Genomic DNA, 16979 nt, shown 5'->3' on the forward strand with positions numbered 1-16979 from the left:
GCACAGTACAGTGAACATAGACAATGATATTATATTATAATCCTCAAACTTGCTAAAAGAGTAGAACTCTAGGCCAGCTTCTAACAAGAAAGATACTAAAGATACTAAAAGATACTAAAGATACAAAAAGATACTAAAGATACCAAAAAAAAAAGATAATTATGTAATGTGAGAGACGTGCCAATTATCAGTACAATGGTAATCCTATTACAATTTATAAATGTAATAAATTAACATTTCTACACCTTAAATTAACACAGTTATATTTCAAATACACTTCAATAAAAAACAAACATTATGTATTTGAGTCTTTGTTTACATAATCATATACTATGATAATGAAAATATCCACCTCAGGTCAAAATTTTACTCTACGGCTTAAAACACTTCCTTGTTCTCCTATGATCTTTGAGATAAGTCCAAACTCCCTGGTCTGGCTCCTTAGATCCTTTGTGATTCAACCCTTGGCATTCTATGCAGTCTCATCCCTCACAACTTCTCTCACTGGGATTTAAGCTTGTGATCTTCCATGCACGACACTCTTGTCAGCTCTATGCCTAGTTTCCACTGTTCATACTCTCTGGAATATCCTTTCTTCATATATTAATCTGGCTATACTTGATTTTCAAGATTTAAGTCACATGAGAACTCCTCCTAGAAGTCGTTCTAACTTCCCCCTCCCTGTGCTCCTCCACCCCAGGACTGTGTAACAGACGGTTTTCTGAGATCCCATCTATCCTCATAGACCTTGATCATTGCATCTATTTGACCATTTGGAGTGATTTCCTCTTAATCTTGCATCTTAATCTTGAGGACATGAACTATTCATCTCTGTGGTTTTTTTTCACACCCAGAGCATTAGTTGGCACCTAGTGGGCATCATTAAATCTTTTTTACGCTGAGTAAGATTCACCCTGAGCTAACATCTTTGGCCAATCTTCCTCTTTTGCTGAGGAAGATTTGCCCTGAGCTAAGATCTCTGCCAATCTTCCGCTTTTTGCATGTCAGCAACCACCACAGCATGGCTGCTGACGGACGAGTGGTGAAAGGCCCGGGAACTGAACCGGGGCCGCCAAAGTGGAGTGTGCCTAACTTAACCATTAGGCCACTGGGGTAGGCCATAGATACTTTTTGAAGGGGCAGACCTGAGAATCACACAATTTATAGCTTATGAAAGGAAACTTCTCCTCAAACTCTTCCTCAATAGAACGAGATATTCCTCTGAACCTGCACCCATCTCCAATGCTCAGTGCAGAGCCTGGCACAGAGAGGGGATGTAATCAGTGTTGAAATGCGCATTTAAGAGAGATCCCCTTAATATTTCTTTTTATTTTGAAGTCAAAGACTTTAGCTCTAGTTTTCGTTCTACTAACCTTGTGAACTCGGATGATCGCTTTCACCACTCTTGGCCTCGCTTTGTGCATCTAAATAATGGGAATGAACTGTTTGTTGCATTTGAAATTGTCAAGCAGGGCTTTCCCAAAGGATGACACCCATAGTTATCCGGAGGTATTCCAGTCTGGGTGAGCTGAAGCCGCAGTTTCAGAAAGCTTCCATAGGGTGTGGAACAGTTCTGAGGTCTACGGCTGACAGATAATCTTGAAAAAACAGAACAGGTTGTGGCACAACAGAGAGAGGTCTTATCTTGTTCACCCTCGTTTTTCTTCTGAGACTTCTCTCCACATCTGGCTTAGGTCATCAGGTAAAATTAATTAGTTGGTTTCACCCTGTTGACATCTGTCTCTGTCAGTGCACGCCCCAGGCAGCATGGGTGCGAATCAGCACAAGTGTCAGCTTCCCCCCAGGGAAGTCCAGAAAATACGCCTGGATGGGGAAGGGGATTTGGGGGTAAGGGAAAAGCCATTTCATGGTGTCGTCTGGGAATATTTTGGTGTGCTAAATGGCAAAACTTGGGCAAGGGCTACCTCTGGATTTTATAATACGTGTCAAACCTCTCACTTACAAGTAGTAACAAAACAAAACAAAACAAAAACAACTGCTTTGGTTCCTTTCTTATTTAAAGTGGAAAAAGTCGGATGATAAAATATGGATGATAATGATTGTATTTTACAAGCACAGTTTTCTCCTCTGTGAAAATAAATATTTATTATCTCATTTGATCCTCAGGGCAACTGCTTGGGGAAGACAGGCAGGTATTACTACCCTATTTTATAGCTAAGGAAAGACATATTCAAGTCCACAAAGGTTAAACAATCAGTCCAAGCTCACCAGCTAAGAAGTGGGAAGTGTGGGACTGGAAGTCTGGTTTTCTGATTCCAGACCCTCTTTGAACGCACAAGGCTGCTTGTCTCTTCCATGCTCTCATTCATATTTTCTCCTCTGCCTGAAACAACGTCAAGGGAGGGAAGAACTTTCTAACAGCCATGTTATCCAAAGAAGGAATGAGGTAGTGAGCTCCTCATTTGCTGGAGAAGGATAAGCAGGGATGTTGTAGATGAGATTCAGGTGTTGAATGACAGCCAGCCTGAGAGCCCAAAAGTCCTTTCCAAACCTGCGGTCCAGTGTCATTACCTGAAAGTGCTAGAGCGAGTGATGAAATCCATGGACGTGGAAGCCAGGCTGGGAGAGCAGAAGTGTGGGATGAGGACACCTGGAGGAGAGCCTTCCATGCACAGAATCGCAGAGCATCACAACCAGAGGGCACCTTGGCCCAGCTCCCTGCACCAGCCGTACCTCCACCTCTACTGCCTTCTAATTAGGACAGCTCCAGCAATTTGAAGAATAACCTCAAAGTCTGTTCTTGTTCTGAGAATCTAGGAAAAGGTGCATCTTGATGGGTCCTGGATTGGACCAGGCCTACAGTAGATCCTAGGAAAGACTCTGCCAGATTCCAGGTGGACTGGAGCTCCTCATGACATTTAGGACCAAAAACAATTGACCTTAAGATTTAGCCAGGTAACTCAACAGAAGCTCTGGCTAAAACTCATCCAGAGAAATAATTCACTCCAGAAATTAACCAGTGAAAAACACATATACATATTATCAATAACTGAGCAATGGGTCAAACCAACTCCAGCTACTGATTCCTGCAGCAGAGGTAGGTGGGTGGGGCATGGATGGACTGCACTTTAGAGCTGAATAGCTCTCAGTTGAAATTCTGGTTCTGTCACTGTCTGGAGGTGACTTGGCAAGTTAGTCACCTGTCTTGTCCTGTACCCTTATCTATCAATTGATAGAATCACTTGATAGATAGGTCAAATATTCATGCCCACCTCTCAGAGGAATGAAATGACAGATATACAGGTACACACATGGCACATAATAGGTGTTCAATAAATTCCAGTTTCTTTCCTCTTCCTGGATTGTAACAGAAGGTCCAGTCATTGAAAAGCAAAACATTCTATGACATCAAGAATACATAAAAATACTAAGGAAAAAGTTTAGGAAATTATCTACTGCTTTTCTTAGACTATTTGAATGAGGACCAAGGGCTAATGTTTATCATCCATCATTTAGTGCAATTTGAAACAAAAATGGGAATCTGTGGGTCATCAATCTGGCTCAAAGGGTCACCCTACCCAAGGCCAAGCCAGTTGCTCTTCACAGCTTTGCCCTCCACTGGCTTTTCCCCTGCACTCTGGGAGCTCCTTCCCCCGACCCCATCTCTTTTGACATGACTGATGAATTCAATACCCCTCTTCCCAGCTGACAGCCCGGTGAGCTGACTCCAATCAGCAGGCCCCCTGCTCGCCTGACTCCGGCCTCCCCAATCAGAGGCGGGGTTTGTCATGGACAGACAGACAGGTCTGGAGAGGCTGGTAAGTGAGAACTCCCCAGGTGCCCCCACCAAGAACCGATTTGACGAGGCTGCCATTCACCCTGTCAGGCCATGTGTGGGATTCATCAGGACCCAGGCCCTCTCTCCTTCACCCCCATCAATGTGCCCTAAAGGATTTTTCTCTAAACTTGACTGCTCTGAGGGCATTGGTAAATCCACCCGTTTGTGATCCATCAAAGCCTGACAGCCTGTTATTCCAGAGCGATTATGCCCTGAACCAGGAGAACAGGAAAGGCTTCTTGGGGCCATCGTGGGACAGAGATTCACTGGTTTATTGATTCATCCTACAAATATTTACTCAGCCTGCTGTTTAACTATGGAGATGAACTGAGGAGGAGGATGTTTGCTGGTGGGCCTCCCTATAAAGAAATCCCACTCAATGAAAGGGAATCCAGCAATCTAGACTACAGGACTACGAATATTGAATTACTATCGAACATATGAGTCAGGCATTTTTACATGTACCACCTAAATGACTCCATCATGTCCCCGTGTGTAATAGTACGCAGCCTCATTTTATAGATGAGGAAATGAGGCTCATAGGGGCTCAGTTCCATGGATAGAAGGTGTCAGAAATGGGTTGCAAACCAGTCTGGCTCCAAATCCCAGGATCTTAATCATTTTTGCTGCATTGTCTGTGTCCACACCTTTTGTAGTTGTTAGTAGGATAAAAGGAAGACAAAGCTGTTTATGGAAGCACTTTGAAAAATATAAAGCTCTCTTCTGTAAGAGAATAGTGTTCTTTTTGAGGTGTCTCGAATTGCGTTGGGTGTAACTTTCAGTGGATAATGGAGTATTTGGGTCAACTGACCTCTCCTTCAAGTTCGAGAGGCCTCTCAGGTGTCAGTCATCAAGGCAGCCATGGAGCACTAGGATTCTGGACTATTTCCTTGTGTGCATCCCCTGGGCTGAGGCTCCTGAACGTGGCCTGAACCTGGTGGTGCTCTGCTGCCCACAGAGAGAGGAGGTTGGCCAGACACTGCCCTGGGGTTTTAATCCAAACATCCCCTGGAATAGGCTACATTCAACCTGGTGAAGATGTTTATCTTTTATATCTGTCTGAAGTAAGCTTCCTTTCCAAAGACTCCTGACTAAAATAGGGAGTAAAGAGAGCTCATCTACATTCAGAGGGATTCTCTTGCATTTCGTAGCTATTCACTGCAGAGATGGAGCTCTTCAGATCCAGAGGACATGTACTCAATGATTCTCTCACTGTCTAACTTTGGGCAACTTTGCTTAACCTCTCTGTTTTCATTTCTCCATCTATGAATTGGGCATGATAATACTTTTTCATCTTACATAGTTATTGTGCAGGACAGATGTGATAAAAATTTCATCCATTCATTCAGTCACTGCTAGGAACTTGAGATATAGTGATGAATAAGACAGCTGTGGCCTATGCTTATAGTCCAGGGGGAGAGATAGACATAAATCAAGCTCGATAGAGAGAATTGTTGAAAGAACAATTGTGGGAAATGTTATGAGAAAGGAATGTCATGAGAAAGGTGCTATGAGGGCCTGGGCCTGAAAGTGTCATTCGAGGTGTGTCTCGAAGGATAAATAATAGGTGGTCGAGTGAAGAGGGAGGGGGATGGGCTTCTTGGTTAAGTAAATCAGCACTCATGAAGTTTCAGAGGAGTTTGGCCTAAACCAAGAATGGAGAGAAGGCCAACATGTAGGCTGACCATATGCCCTGTTTGCTGGCCACAGTCCCTTTTTGGGCTCAGAGTACCCATTAACAGACCCTTCTTGCACTCTCTAAAGTGTCTCTGATGAGAAATTACACAGTCATCTAATGTGACTGGTGGGTAGCGAGCAAAGTGGAGTGTTAGGCTAGACGGGTACACAGGGACAGGCAAAGGTTTTGTAGGCCTTATTAAAGAGTTTGGTCTTTGTCCCAGGGCAGTAGGTACCAACTAGAGGGTAAATAATAGTGAACATTTATTCAGGATTTCTATGTGCCTGCATCATGCTCTATGCTTTAGAAAAGGTAGGTGGGTGCTCTTGCTATCCCCATGTTGCGTCTGAGGAAACCAAGTCTTATTGAAATCAAAGGGCTTGCCCAGGGCCACATGACTGGTTAGTGCAGAGCGATGATTTGAAGGCGGACCTCCTTCCAAAGACTGGGTCTTTAAGCATCCTGACACTGCCTCCCAATCGGAAAGGCTTCTGCTATCAATGCATTCTGTTCAGAACACTTAGCGACTTCAGTACCCGCTCATTGGAATGAGTTGAAGCCTCCACAGCAACCTCTCCCTACTCTACTCTGTGGAATGGTAGAACCGAGTGTTAGAAGGGATGTCAAATTAGTAGCAATAAAATCCACCTGTGGCAGCAGGAATGGGGATCAAGACCCTGGTTCTGCCAGCTGTGACCGGAGCAAATCCATTTCCCCTCTCAGAGTCCAATCCTTAACTCCAGTGGCGACGAACCTGGCCCTTCACCAGGCTGTGTCCAAGGACACACCAAACATGAAAGAGCTCTGTAAGCCGGAAAACACAATAGTGATAACAATAATGAAATGATTGGCAGGCATTTGTTGAGAACCTGGTTCTCAGTAAAGAACTGTGACAAATGATTTATGTAACATTGTTTTCATTTACCCTTAAAATTGCATCACAAGTGGATACTGTTATCATCACCATGTAATATGTGTGTAAATTGAAGCCCAGAAAATTAAGTAACTTGTCCAAAGAAACAGGCTGGTACTTGGAGCCAGCCTGGCGGCCTCCAAGCCAGGACTCTTCAGCATTATTTAAACCGTTAAACAATTTTATCCATTCCAAAGAGGACGACGTACCATAAATGGCTCTGAACCATTTCTCCTGAGAGCCCAAAAGCCCCCAGACAGGATGAAGATGTTTAAGAGGAGACGAGGTGGAAGGAGGAGAGGCACTGGCTAGTGAGGGTCTGTCCAGGAAAGGAAAAGTGACCTCAGGTCAAGGCTCACCCACAGGGCTTTGAGGGGGTTTCAAGATGGCCAGACAGGGTGATGAGACCCAAATTTGTTAGGAGACAAATGATGGGTTTTGTTTTGAAAATAGGTCTCTTTCTTGATCCCAGTGGCATGGTAAACGAGAAGACGACTGCCATCCTGGGGAGTTCTCGGGTGGATTATATCATCAGTCAGTCAACAAACACGGCACAAGCCAAGACTGAACTAACGTGGTAACTGTCATGTTTGAAATTTTACTACATATCAACCATTATTCCATATTCTTTATGCACATTACTCAAATTAGCCTTCAATCAGGTGTTAATATTTCTGTTTGCAGATGAGGAAACTGAGCACAGAGAAATGCAATCTCAAGCCCGAGGCCCCAGAGCCGGCAAGCGGATTTGAACCCAGGTTCCTCTGACCTCAGTTTGTGTCTCAATCCCTGGGCAGGCTGCCTCCACTGACAGGAGACCAGGTGGAGCTGTCTCCACTCACATTTATAGAATATCTGCTCCGGGTTGGGCCACTGGGCATTTTTATATAACTTAATCGATTTCATTTTAGCGTTATTATGCAACCCTGGGTGAGGCTTAACCCTTCTGGGCTTCTGTTTCCTCATCTGTAAAATGGGAATAATAACAGTGCTTCCCTCAGAGGGCTGATGTGAGGATTAAATGAGATAAGAAATGCAGAGCACTTAATTCAGAGCCTGATAAGCAGCAAGAGCTCAAGACGTGTTGCAAATATATAACGTTTGTAGCCTGGGGCTGGGTGCCCTGAAGCAGGCAGCAGACATCCCTTGGCCCTGGCATGGTGGAGAAGAGCTACTTTTAGCCTCATAGCTACGTTTCCTCTTCTCCTCTTCCTCTTCTTCTGCACGTACAATAAACCGCACATATTTCAAGTGTACACATACACTGTGAAACTGTCATTTTAATCAAGATAGTGAACATATCCGTCACCCTACATATTTCTTTGTGCCCCTTAAGAATCTTTTTCTTTTTTTTTATTTTCTTTTTTCCTTTTTCTACCCAGGCCCCCTGGCACATAGTTGTATATTCTTCGTTGTGGGTTCTTCTGGTTGTGGCATGTGGGACACTGCCTTAGCGTGGCTTGATGAGCAGTGCCCTGTCCACACCCAGGATCCAAACTAATGAAACACTGGGCCGCCTGCAGCGGAGCACGTGAACTTAGCCACTCAGCCACTGGGCCAGTACCCGATTCAGAATCTTTTTTTCCCAGGCTCATCTGCCACGCTTCCCATCCCCATCTCCAGGCAATCACTGATCTGTTTTCTGTTGCCGTGACTTAGTTTGCGTTTCCAGCATTTTATATAAACAGAATTGTACAGTAAGTGTTCTTTTTTAAATTTCACTTCTTTTACTCAGCACGATGACGTTGAGGTTTACCATGTGATTTCATGTATGCACAGTCATTCCTTTACACTGCCGAGTACCAGCCCACTGTGAAGATTTACCGTAATTTATCCATTCACCTGTTGATGAACATTTGGTTTGTTTCTAGTTTTTGGATATTAGAAATAAAGCTGCCAAGAACATTGGTTTTGTTAAATTCCTAGAAGCAAAATGGTTGGGTCTAATGATAGATGCGTATTTAGCTTTTAAAAAGCTGCCAAACTGTTTTCCAAAGTGGTTGCAACATTTTACGTTTCCACCAGCAACGCGTGAGAGTTCCACGTGCTCCATGTCCTCACCAACACTTGGTATGTCAGTCTTTTAGAGTTTTAGACATTCTAATAGGTGAGTAGTGTATCTTAGTGTGGTTTTAGTTTGTATGTCTTTAATGACTAGTGATGTTGAGCATCTTTCCACGTGCTTATATGCCATCCATATATCTTTCTTGGTAGAGTGTCTGTTCAAATCTTATGTCTGTTTTTAAAGTTGAGTTGCTTGTTTTCCTGTTATTGAGTTTGAGAATTCTTTATACATTCTGGATACGAGTCCTTTATCAAATATGTGATTTGAAAATAATTTCTCGCAGTCTGTTGTTTTGTCTTTCCATTCTCTAAATAGTGCTCTCCCAAAGCTTCCTGCTGATCTGTTCGTTGTTTTCCAGTCTTTTTTCCTGTGTTTTATTTTGGATAGTCTGCATGTTTACTGTCTTCTGCTATGTTGAATCTGTCATTAATCCCGTTCAGTTCATTTTTCATCTCAGATATTGCCATTCAGTTTGGATCCTTTTTACATCTTTCCTGTCTCTACTGAACATGTTCAATCTTTTCCTCTAGCTTTTTGAACATGTGGGATACTGTTGTAATAACCATTTTCATGTCCCTGACTACCAGCTTCATCATCTGCGTTGGTTTCAATTGATTCTACTCCTCTAACAGGTTGGTTCTTTCCCCTGTCTTGAGTAGTTTTCTCACATGTATGTGCTGCTCTGCTCTGCTCTCAGCTGAATGGTTAAGAGGAGCCATCTGCAGATGTCAGGAGCTCTCTCTTTCTGCAGGTATCTACCCACCTTGCGAACTCTACCCACCTTGGCCTCCGCAAATCAGGGAGTCCACTGGCCTCCACCTGGATTCTCCGTCCTGTGTTGTGACCTAAGAACTCATACAACCTGTAAACTGGGGCAATTGTAAGACTTACTTTGCTTGTGTCCTGTCTCTCAGGGATCTCAATCCTTCATTGCCTAAATGTCCAATGTCTTGAGAATCATTGTTTTTTGAGTTGTCTCACGTGGGAGGGTTAATCTTGTCCCTATTACCCCATCTTGGCCAGAAATAGAAATCTCCGTAGTTTCCTTAGGTCTGAAGAACCCTTATAGTCTATTGCCAAACCTCTCATTACTGCAGATTGGGTAACTGAGGAGCTGTACATACGCTATCTACAATAGGGAGTTTGGGGTTTAAGGGCTCTAACATGCAGTATTTGGTGTTGAGCTTGGGTAAATGAACACGGTAAAGGCTGAAGGGGCAGGCAGAGCTAGATTGTAGAGGATACTGAAGGCCATGCAAGCAGAAGGGACTATCTTGTGGTTAGTGGAGGACGAGTTGAACAATCGATTTAAGTCAAAGAATGGCATAGTCAGGCTTCATTGCCTCATTAATATTTGCACACCCCTTTTTTATGCAGTTGAATTGTATTCACCTCTAGTCCTGGAGGGAAGTTGTAGGGGCAAGGAGCTGAGCTTGCTGAGCTCTAGACCATATTCTGATCTGATCTGTGTGACTCTGGACAAATCAGTTCATCACTCTTGGGCCTCAGTTTCCACAGCTGTAAAATGGGAATCCTAACACTTATATCCACATCCACAGCTTGTAGTGAAGATTGGGTGAGATAACGTATGTTTGACAATACACTATAAGTGCCCAGAACAGGGCCTGGCACACAGTAAGCCCTCAATAAAGATGAACAGTTATTAACTGAGAAAACTGAGGCTCGTGAGGCTGTTTTGATTGTGGTAACAGGGTAAGTAAGGGGCACTACGAAGCCTCCAGCTCAACTCTCTGGTAGCATTCCGTGCCTATGATCCTTGAAAGCAGGATTTATTCCAAAAGAGGTAATAAAGATTGGTTGAGGCAAATACCAACAGGGCCACAAAGATATCCATGGTGGTGGAGGAGGAGCCCTTGCCCTCGGGCGCTCTCTGGCCCAGCAGTTACAGCCCAACCTGACACGATGCTCTGAGCAATGAGAGTTGGAAGCTGTTGGATTGCGGCCACACGGAGGGTTACAGTTAACCAGCTAGAATGAATAATCAGAGCTAGACTGTGGTGTGCAATGGTTTGTGGTCATATGTTTTAATACAATGTTTTGCGCAAAATTAAACTATAAGAGGCTCCATCACGAAACGAAAGCTCTTATTTGTAACCTTTGTACAGGCTGTTCTCATGGCGTAAGACGCGGTGTCTGTGTGGTCAATGTTCCCTACACGTCTGACTGAGGACAGCTGCACTGCCTTCACCTCTCAGCTCCAACACTGGCAAACCTTCCCTGACTTCCCCAGGCAGATGATTTGTTCTTTCTCTTTTGAGTCCTCTGCAGTTTCAAATACTGCCATTTTTATAATTGCCTTGTTTTATTTTATCACGTCTCTCAGTCTGTGTCTCCCACTGGGCTGTGAACTCTACGGCAGAAGAACGACTCCTCATTTGTTTGCTGGCTACCTGGAACCTCAGACAGGCCTGGCACTCAGAGTGCTCAAGAAATATTTTTGGGGGCCGACCCAGTGGTGCAGCAGTTAAGTGCTCACATTCTGCTTCCCAGTGGCCCAGGGTTCACGGGTTCAGGTCCCGGGTGCGGACACGGCACCGCTTGGCACACCATGCTGAGGTAGGTGTCCCACATAAAAAGTAGAGGAAGATGGGCATGGATGTTAGCTCAGGGCCAGTCTTCCTCGGCAAAAAGAGGAAGATTGGCGGTAGTTAGCTCAGGGCTGAGCTTCCTCAAAAAGATATGTATATATTTTTGGAGAAATGGATGAGTGAGTGGACATTGGGAATATAAGGGAATAAAGAGGCTTGAACATAGTAGGAGCTCCCTTTTCTTCATTTCTCTCCTCTGTATTAGCCTGAGCTTTTAGAGGCATATTTGATATCTTGCTTGCATCTTTATTTTTACCCTTATTTATTGTCACAGAGCATAGAGGAGGCGCAGCAAGTGCTGGCTGAATGAACAAACAAATAAGCCTTGAGCCTTAGCTGCCTTATCTGTTGCCTGAAATGGTTGGATTAGATGTCACAGTTGCTCAACTAACATTCCTGAACCTCTGCCATGTGCCTGAGACCGCATCAGTCAGGGACAAAGTCCTTAAGAAGCCTACAGACTATAGAATGAGAGGAGGACTGTAATGCAAGGTAGAAAGTCAGAAGTCACATCTCAGGATGGAGCTGACACTGACAGGAGTGGATGACACTTAAACCGGGACCTGTCCTGTAGGATGGAGCAGGTTCTCAGGAGATGGTGCAGCTGTAGTTATGAGCAGAAGGTTCAAATATCGTCTCCTCCACATCTCTCAGCCAGAAGTAACCTTTTTCTCCTTCTAAATGCTGTAGCTCTCTATCTGAACCTCTAACAGAACACCAACTCCTTTCTTGGAGGGTGAGGTGGTTAATTTTCTATGTCAATTTGACTGGGCCGTGGGGTGCCCTGACAATTGGTCAAACGTTTTTCCGGGTGTGTCTGTGAAGGGTTTCTGGATGAGATGGAAACTTTTGAGTTGGTAAGCTGAGTAAAGCAGATTGTCCTCCCTGATGGGGCCTCATCCAGTCAATGGTGGAATAAGAGGGAATTCCTCCTGCCTGACTTCTGAGCTGGGACCCCGGTCTTTGCCTGCCTCCATACACAAACTGAAAAATCATCTCTTCTCAGGTCTTAGGCCTGCTGGCTTTTGGACGGGGACTATGCCGTCAGCTCTCCGGTTCCCAGGCCTTCGGACGTGGACTGGAACTACACCATTGGCTTTTCTGTGTCTCCAGCTTACCATCTGCAGGTCTTGGGACTTCTCAGCCGCCATAATTGCATGAGCCAATTCCTTATAATCAATCTCTCAGATACATATCTATATTCTGTATCTCCTTTTGGTTCTGTTTTTCTGGAGAACCTTGACTAATACAGAGGGTAAGAAGGAAACCAGCCTTTCCTGAGCCTGTATATAACAGGGGCTGGGCTAGGTGCTTTATACCTATTACCTCATTCATCTCACATAACACCCCTCGGTGGGTGGATGTAATTTCCATCTTATAGATGAGAACACTGAGGCTCAGAGAGGTGAACAACAGTACCGAGGTCACGTGACCAGCAAATGGCAAAATCGGGTTAAAATCTCCTTCCCTTTAGCTCCATAGCCCATGCTAGCTTTCCTCCACTCAACCACGTCCTTTGCTCATGTTTTATCTCTCTATTAGATAGTAAGTTCTTTGTGGGCAGAAACTAGTCTAATTATTTTTCCCTTACTTGTCCACCTCTAATTCTCATGCCCAGCGCAATATCTGGCACATGATGGGGGGCGGGGGGGTGACCTCAGGAGTTGTTGAGTGATCTGCCTGGGTCATGGGACTCCTCTGCAGGAAAGGACTTCAGAGACCACTGAGCTCTGCCCATCCCTCCTTCTAGCCTTGTCTTTAGTCCAGTTCCCCTCTACATGCTCTTAGCTATTATATGCCCATGTACTCTCCACGGGAGTTCCAGGGCATCCTGAAGTTTGCACCAAAAGATTGAGGAGCACACCTCATCAGGAAACACATCCCCAGGCCCCTCTTGGCACTTGGACTCGCCTGTGCCCCCTGGGCCTGGAGCCAGCTCTGCAGTTGGGCTGGAGTGGGGAGGAGAGAGTGTGAGCTGAAGAGGACCCTGACAGGCTGGCCGGGCCCCTGCTGGTTAAACTCTGGCTATAAATAGAAGGAATACTAAGCAGAATGTCTTCTTAATATGCACATGGAATTCATTTATTTAATAAAGAATTTTCCTGGAAAAGAGAGCTGAGCTGTCAGAGCTGAGCTATTTTTGAATAGAATGTGAAAGAAAAACTCAAGAGAATTATTTGCTATTTGGATTTATTCTTTTAAAATTGGTCACAATAAAAAGCAACACTATAGGGGCAGAAATAAGATCAGTGTTTGCCGGGGTAGGTGAGGGGTTGACTGGAAAGTGATGTGAGGGACCTCTTTGGGGTGGTGGCAGCATCCTACAGCTTGGTGGTAACAGTTACGTGGCTGTGATGTTCGTCAAACTCATAGAAGTGTTCACCTAAAATGAATGAATTTTACTCTGTGTAAATTATACCTCAACAATCCTGACCTACAAAGATGTCACAGTGTTCCTGAGGGAGAAAGAGAAGGAGTGAGGAATAAACACTTTCCAAAACCTACTTTGGATGGGGTTCTCTGTAGTTTCTTTAGATAATTTACCTTATTTAGTACCTGCAAAACCACAATGAGTTAGAGATTACTATCCGCGTTTTACAGATGAAATACCTAAAGTTGGGAGAGCCTAGGTTAGTTGCCCCAGGTCGCACATAAGCTCCTGCTGGGCTTCATGAGGAGGTCTCAGAATTCCATAGCGACCTCCCTCCACCTTCCTGGATGTTCAGCAGGACGGAGCCTAGAAGTCTTCGGGAATAGACAGAACTGAGTTTTTGCTCCTTATGTAAAATACATCAGACAGCTCCATGCTTTCTCTCCAAAATGTTCCTCCATTCTGTATTCTTTGGCTGTTTTTGGCTGCTTCTGGGAAAAGGTCTTAATAAGGTGCTAATGGTCTTTAACAGCTTTATTTAGTACCCTTTTTATCAAGTGTGCTTGACTTTGGGCAGACTTTGAAATCTGAAAGGGGGTGGGGTGCACTCTGTAGGGCCTGCCTTCCTTCCTGGATCCCATTCCCGTGGCTGACATCATGAATCAATCATGATTCTCTAGAAACCCCGACTTGCCCTTGCACCCTTTCATAACATGGTCCTCTGGGCAGGAATTACTAACCCCTGTGAGTTGACACTCAAAATCAAAATCCTATTTGCTGTTCTACCCATGTTGGTAGGCCTAATCTGGGTGCATTTATAAACTGAGGATGAAATCTTATTTTTTCCTTTCCTTGAACCAGGAACCAAGAGAAAAGGTGATGTCTGGATCTAGGGGCAAAAGTGGAAGGAAAATGGATTAGACAATTAGAGTTGAGTTTGGATGTCAGCTCTATCCCCCTTCCCCCTTCTCACCTCCAACACTCCTTTTCTTCATCTGTGGAATGGAGCTAATAATCGTAGCTGTCCAGAGTGTTATGGTGAAGCTTAAATCCATTGGAGTAGCACATAGGGAACAAACTTCACCATGCCAAAGGCTCTATGCTAAAGGCTTTTACATGCATTATCTCATTCAAACCTTCCAAGAACGTTATGTATAAAAAACTTCTTAATTTATATTTTATAGATAACACTTAATTTGTTCAAGTCACACAGTAAAGGCTGAAGTTGCAAACTGAACTCCGGTCTGACTCCAAAACTCATCTCGTTCATCACGAGCTACATTGCCTCTGGTTCCAGGCACGGGGCAAACAGTATTTGGGATGCTGTATCCTTTGTTATAGGGCTGAGTGGCTTGGCAAGGACTCAGACTGAGAACTGGCTCCTACTTTAGACTGGCGCAGGCACTGAAGAGATGAAGAAGCCATCTGTGGCAGGGAAATCTGGGAGCGGTGACAGGTACCATCACCATTTTCAGGATCCTGCTAGTCTCAATGGTGCCTTTGTACAAATTAGAAAAAAGTGCCCCCTTTGGGCAGATGAATTACAAATGTCGCTCCATTTGGGAAGATAGCTCAACAGGATGCGACGCTTAGAGTGTTTGGATGAAAAACAGTGGGACCCTTTCCTCTGGGTGGAGGAATTAGGACAGGGTGGAATCTCAGCAAACATTCAGTCTCTTGACCAGTGTCTGTGCAGTATACAACCTGGATAACAACACAAAGTGGCCCGTATCTTGACAGGTGGAAAAGGCACAGTCTTGGGAGACTTGGGGACCGGTGAAAGGTGAATGTCCAGATAGGTAATTTTCTCAGGCAGATAACATCATTGACCTAAACCAGAATTGGAATCCAGCTCTGAATGATTCCAAAGTCAGAATGACTGATCCTAAGTATCACTGGGGGGAGAGGGGAGGGTTGTGATAAAAGTGAAGAATACCAGGCCCTTCCCCTGAATAATTCAACTCAGTAAATCTGGTGTGGGTAATTCTCATGATCAGAAAAGTTTATGAAAGATTGCTCTATCCCATGCTCATCATGCTGTATTGCAACTGTCTCTCTTGGCAGCCATGGTAACCATCTGGCCTGCTGGACTGCTTCTTGAGTGCAGGACCATGTCTGATTCAAGTCTACATCCAGAGCACATAGAGCAAGTTCTGGGACATAAAATAAAAAAGAGTCGCTCAAGAGAGAATCCATCCATCCATCAGTTGAATGCCTTCACAGTCCGTCAAAGAACTCTTGCTGACTGATCATGCTATTGCTCTCTCTGCCAATGGAATTGCAACTGCTTCCTAGTCCCCTAATCACCGTCTATTCCTTAACCACCCCCTATAGGACAGGACCACTATTCTGGGAGGTCTTTCAGACTTATCTAGAACGTGGCATGTTTCCTGACATCCATACCAACATTTAGGTCTGGGCTCTGCTTCTAACTCATTGTCTGTGATGGCACGTCTTTAGGTCTTGTAGCGCCGTTTTTAAAAAGGAACAGTTTTGCAATATGATTTCTGAAGTCTCTTCTAACCCGAGTGTGCTAGAATTTTCTGTCTGGAATCTAGAATTTCTGGTAAAGATGAGACAGACTTATTCGAGGCCTTCATATCGGCATCATATGGCCTGTTGGTTGGAGCCTGGATGATGAGCCACTGTAGTCTGGGCTTTTCCTGAGGTCTGCCTTGCTGGTGGCAGAGTTTCTTTAACAGTCGTGCTCCAGCAGGCTCTGGCCACCCCCACGGGCAACTCAGTGAATACTGGCTGCCTGATGGATGTGTTAGATGGGAAGCCAACTGGATGAAGGATGCGTGAGGAGCCCTGGAAAACACAGTGGTTCAAAGGGGAGGGCTGCGCCGAGCAGGTTCCCAAATGTGCTTACCCGCCCAGGCTCTGAACGCGAGCTCCGTTGGAAAAACACGTGTTTCTGACTCCAAGGGAAAGGCTCTAGGAATAATAATAATAAAAGGGGCTTTGAAAGCTTCTTGGAAATCAGCTTCTATAAAATAGTGTTTTGAGAAATTGAGCGCAAGTCAAGCAGAAACATGGATTGAAATTCTCCCTTCGCATACTCATTCTTTTAAAATATTTTATTTTTAAATATGAAAATAATCTGTGCATATGGCTAAAGAATCCAAACAGTAAAGAAAAGCACAGAATTCAAAGCAAAAATCTCCCTTCCTTCCTCTCTTTTCATGTCTCATGAGGTAACAGTTTATTTCTGTTTTGTGTGCGATTACTATGTGAGTTTATAAAAATTAAAAAAAATTATTGTGGTAAAATATGCATAACATAAAATTTACCATTTTAACCATTTTTGAGTGTATATAGTTCATTGGCATTAAGTACATTCACATTGTTGTGCAACCATCACTACCATCCATCTCTACAACTTTCTTCATCTTCCGAAAATGAAACTCTGTACCCGTTAAACAGTAACACTCCATTGCTCTCTCCCTCTGGCCTCTGGCAACCACCATTCTTTCTGTCTCTATCAATCTATCTAATCTAGGTCTCTCATATAAGTGAATCATACAATATTTGTCCTTTCGTG

At 44.2% G+C, this 16979-nt stretch overlaps 1 long non-coding RNA gene across 1 annotated transcript; it reads left to right on the forward strand.

Annotated features, from left to right (window-relative positions):
- The first annotated feature begins 10651 nt into the window (after positions 1-10651).
- Positions 10652-16741, forward strand: LOC139079081 (uncharacterized). Its single transcript, XR_011532377.1, has 3 exons — positions 10652-11032; positions 12078-14891; positions 15500-16741. It is a non-coding gene; the product is annotated as an uncharacterized lncRNA (long non-coding RNA).
- The last annotated feature ends 238 nt before the right edge of the window (positions 16742-16979 follow it).

Source organism: Equus przewalskii, chromosome 2 (genome assembly GCF_037783145.1).
Source record: "Equus przewalskii isolate Varuska chromosome 2, EquPr2, whole genome shotgun sequence".
NCBI classification, from domain to species: Eukaryota; Metazoa; Chordata; class Mammalia; order Perissodactyla; family Equidae; genus Equus; species Equus przewalskii.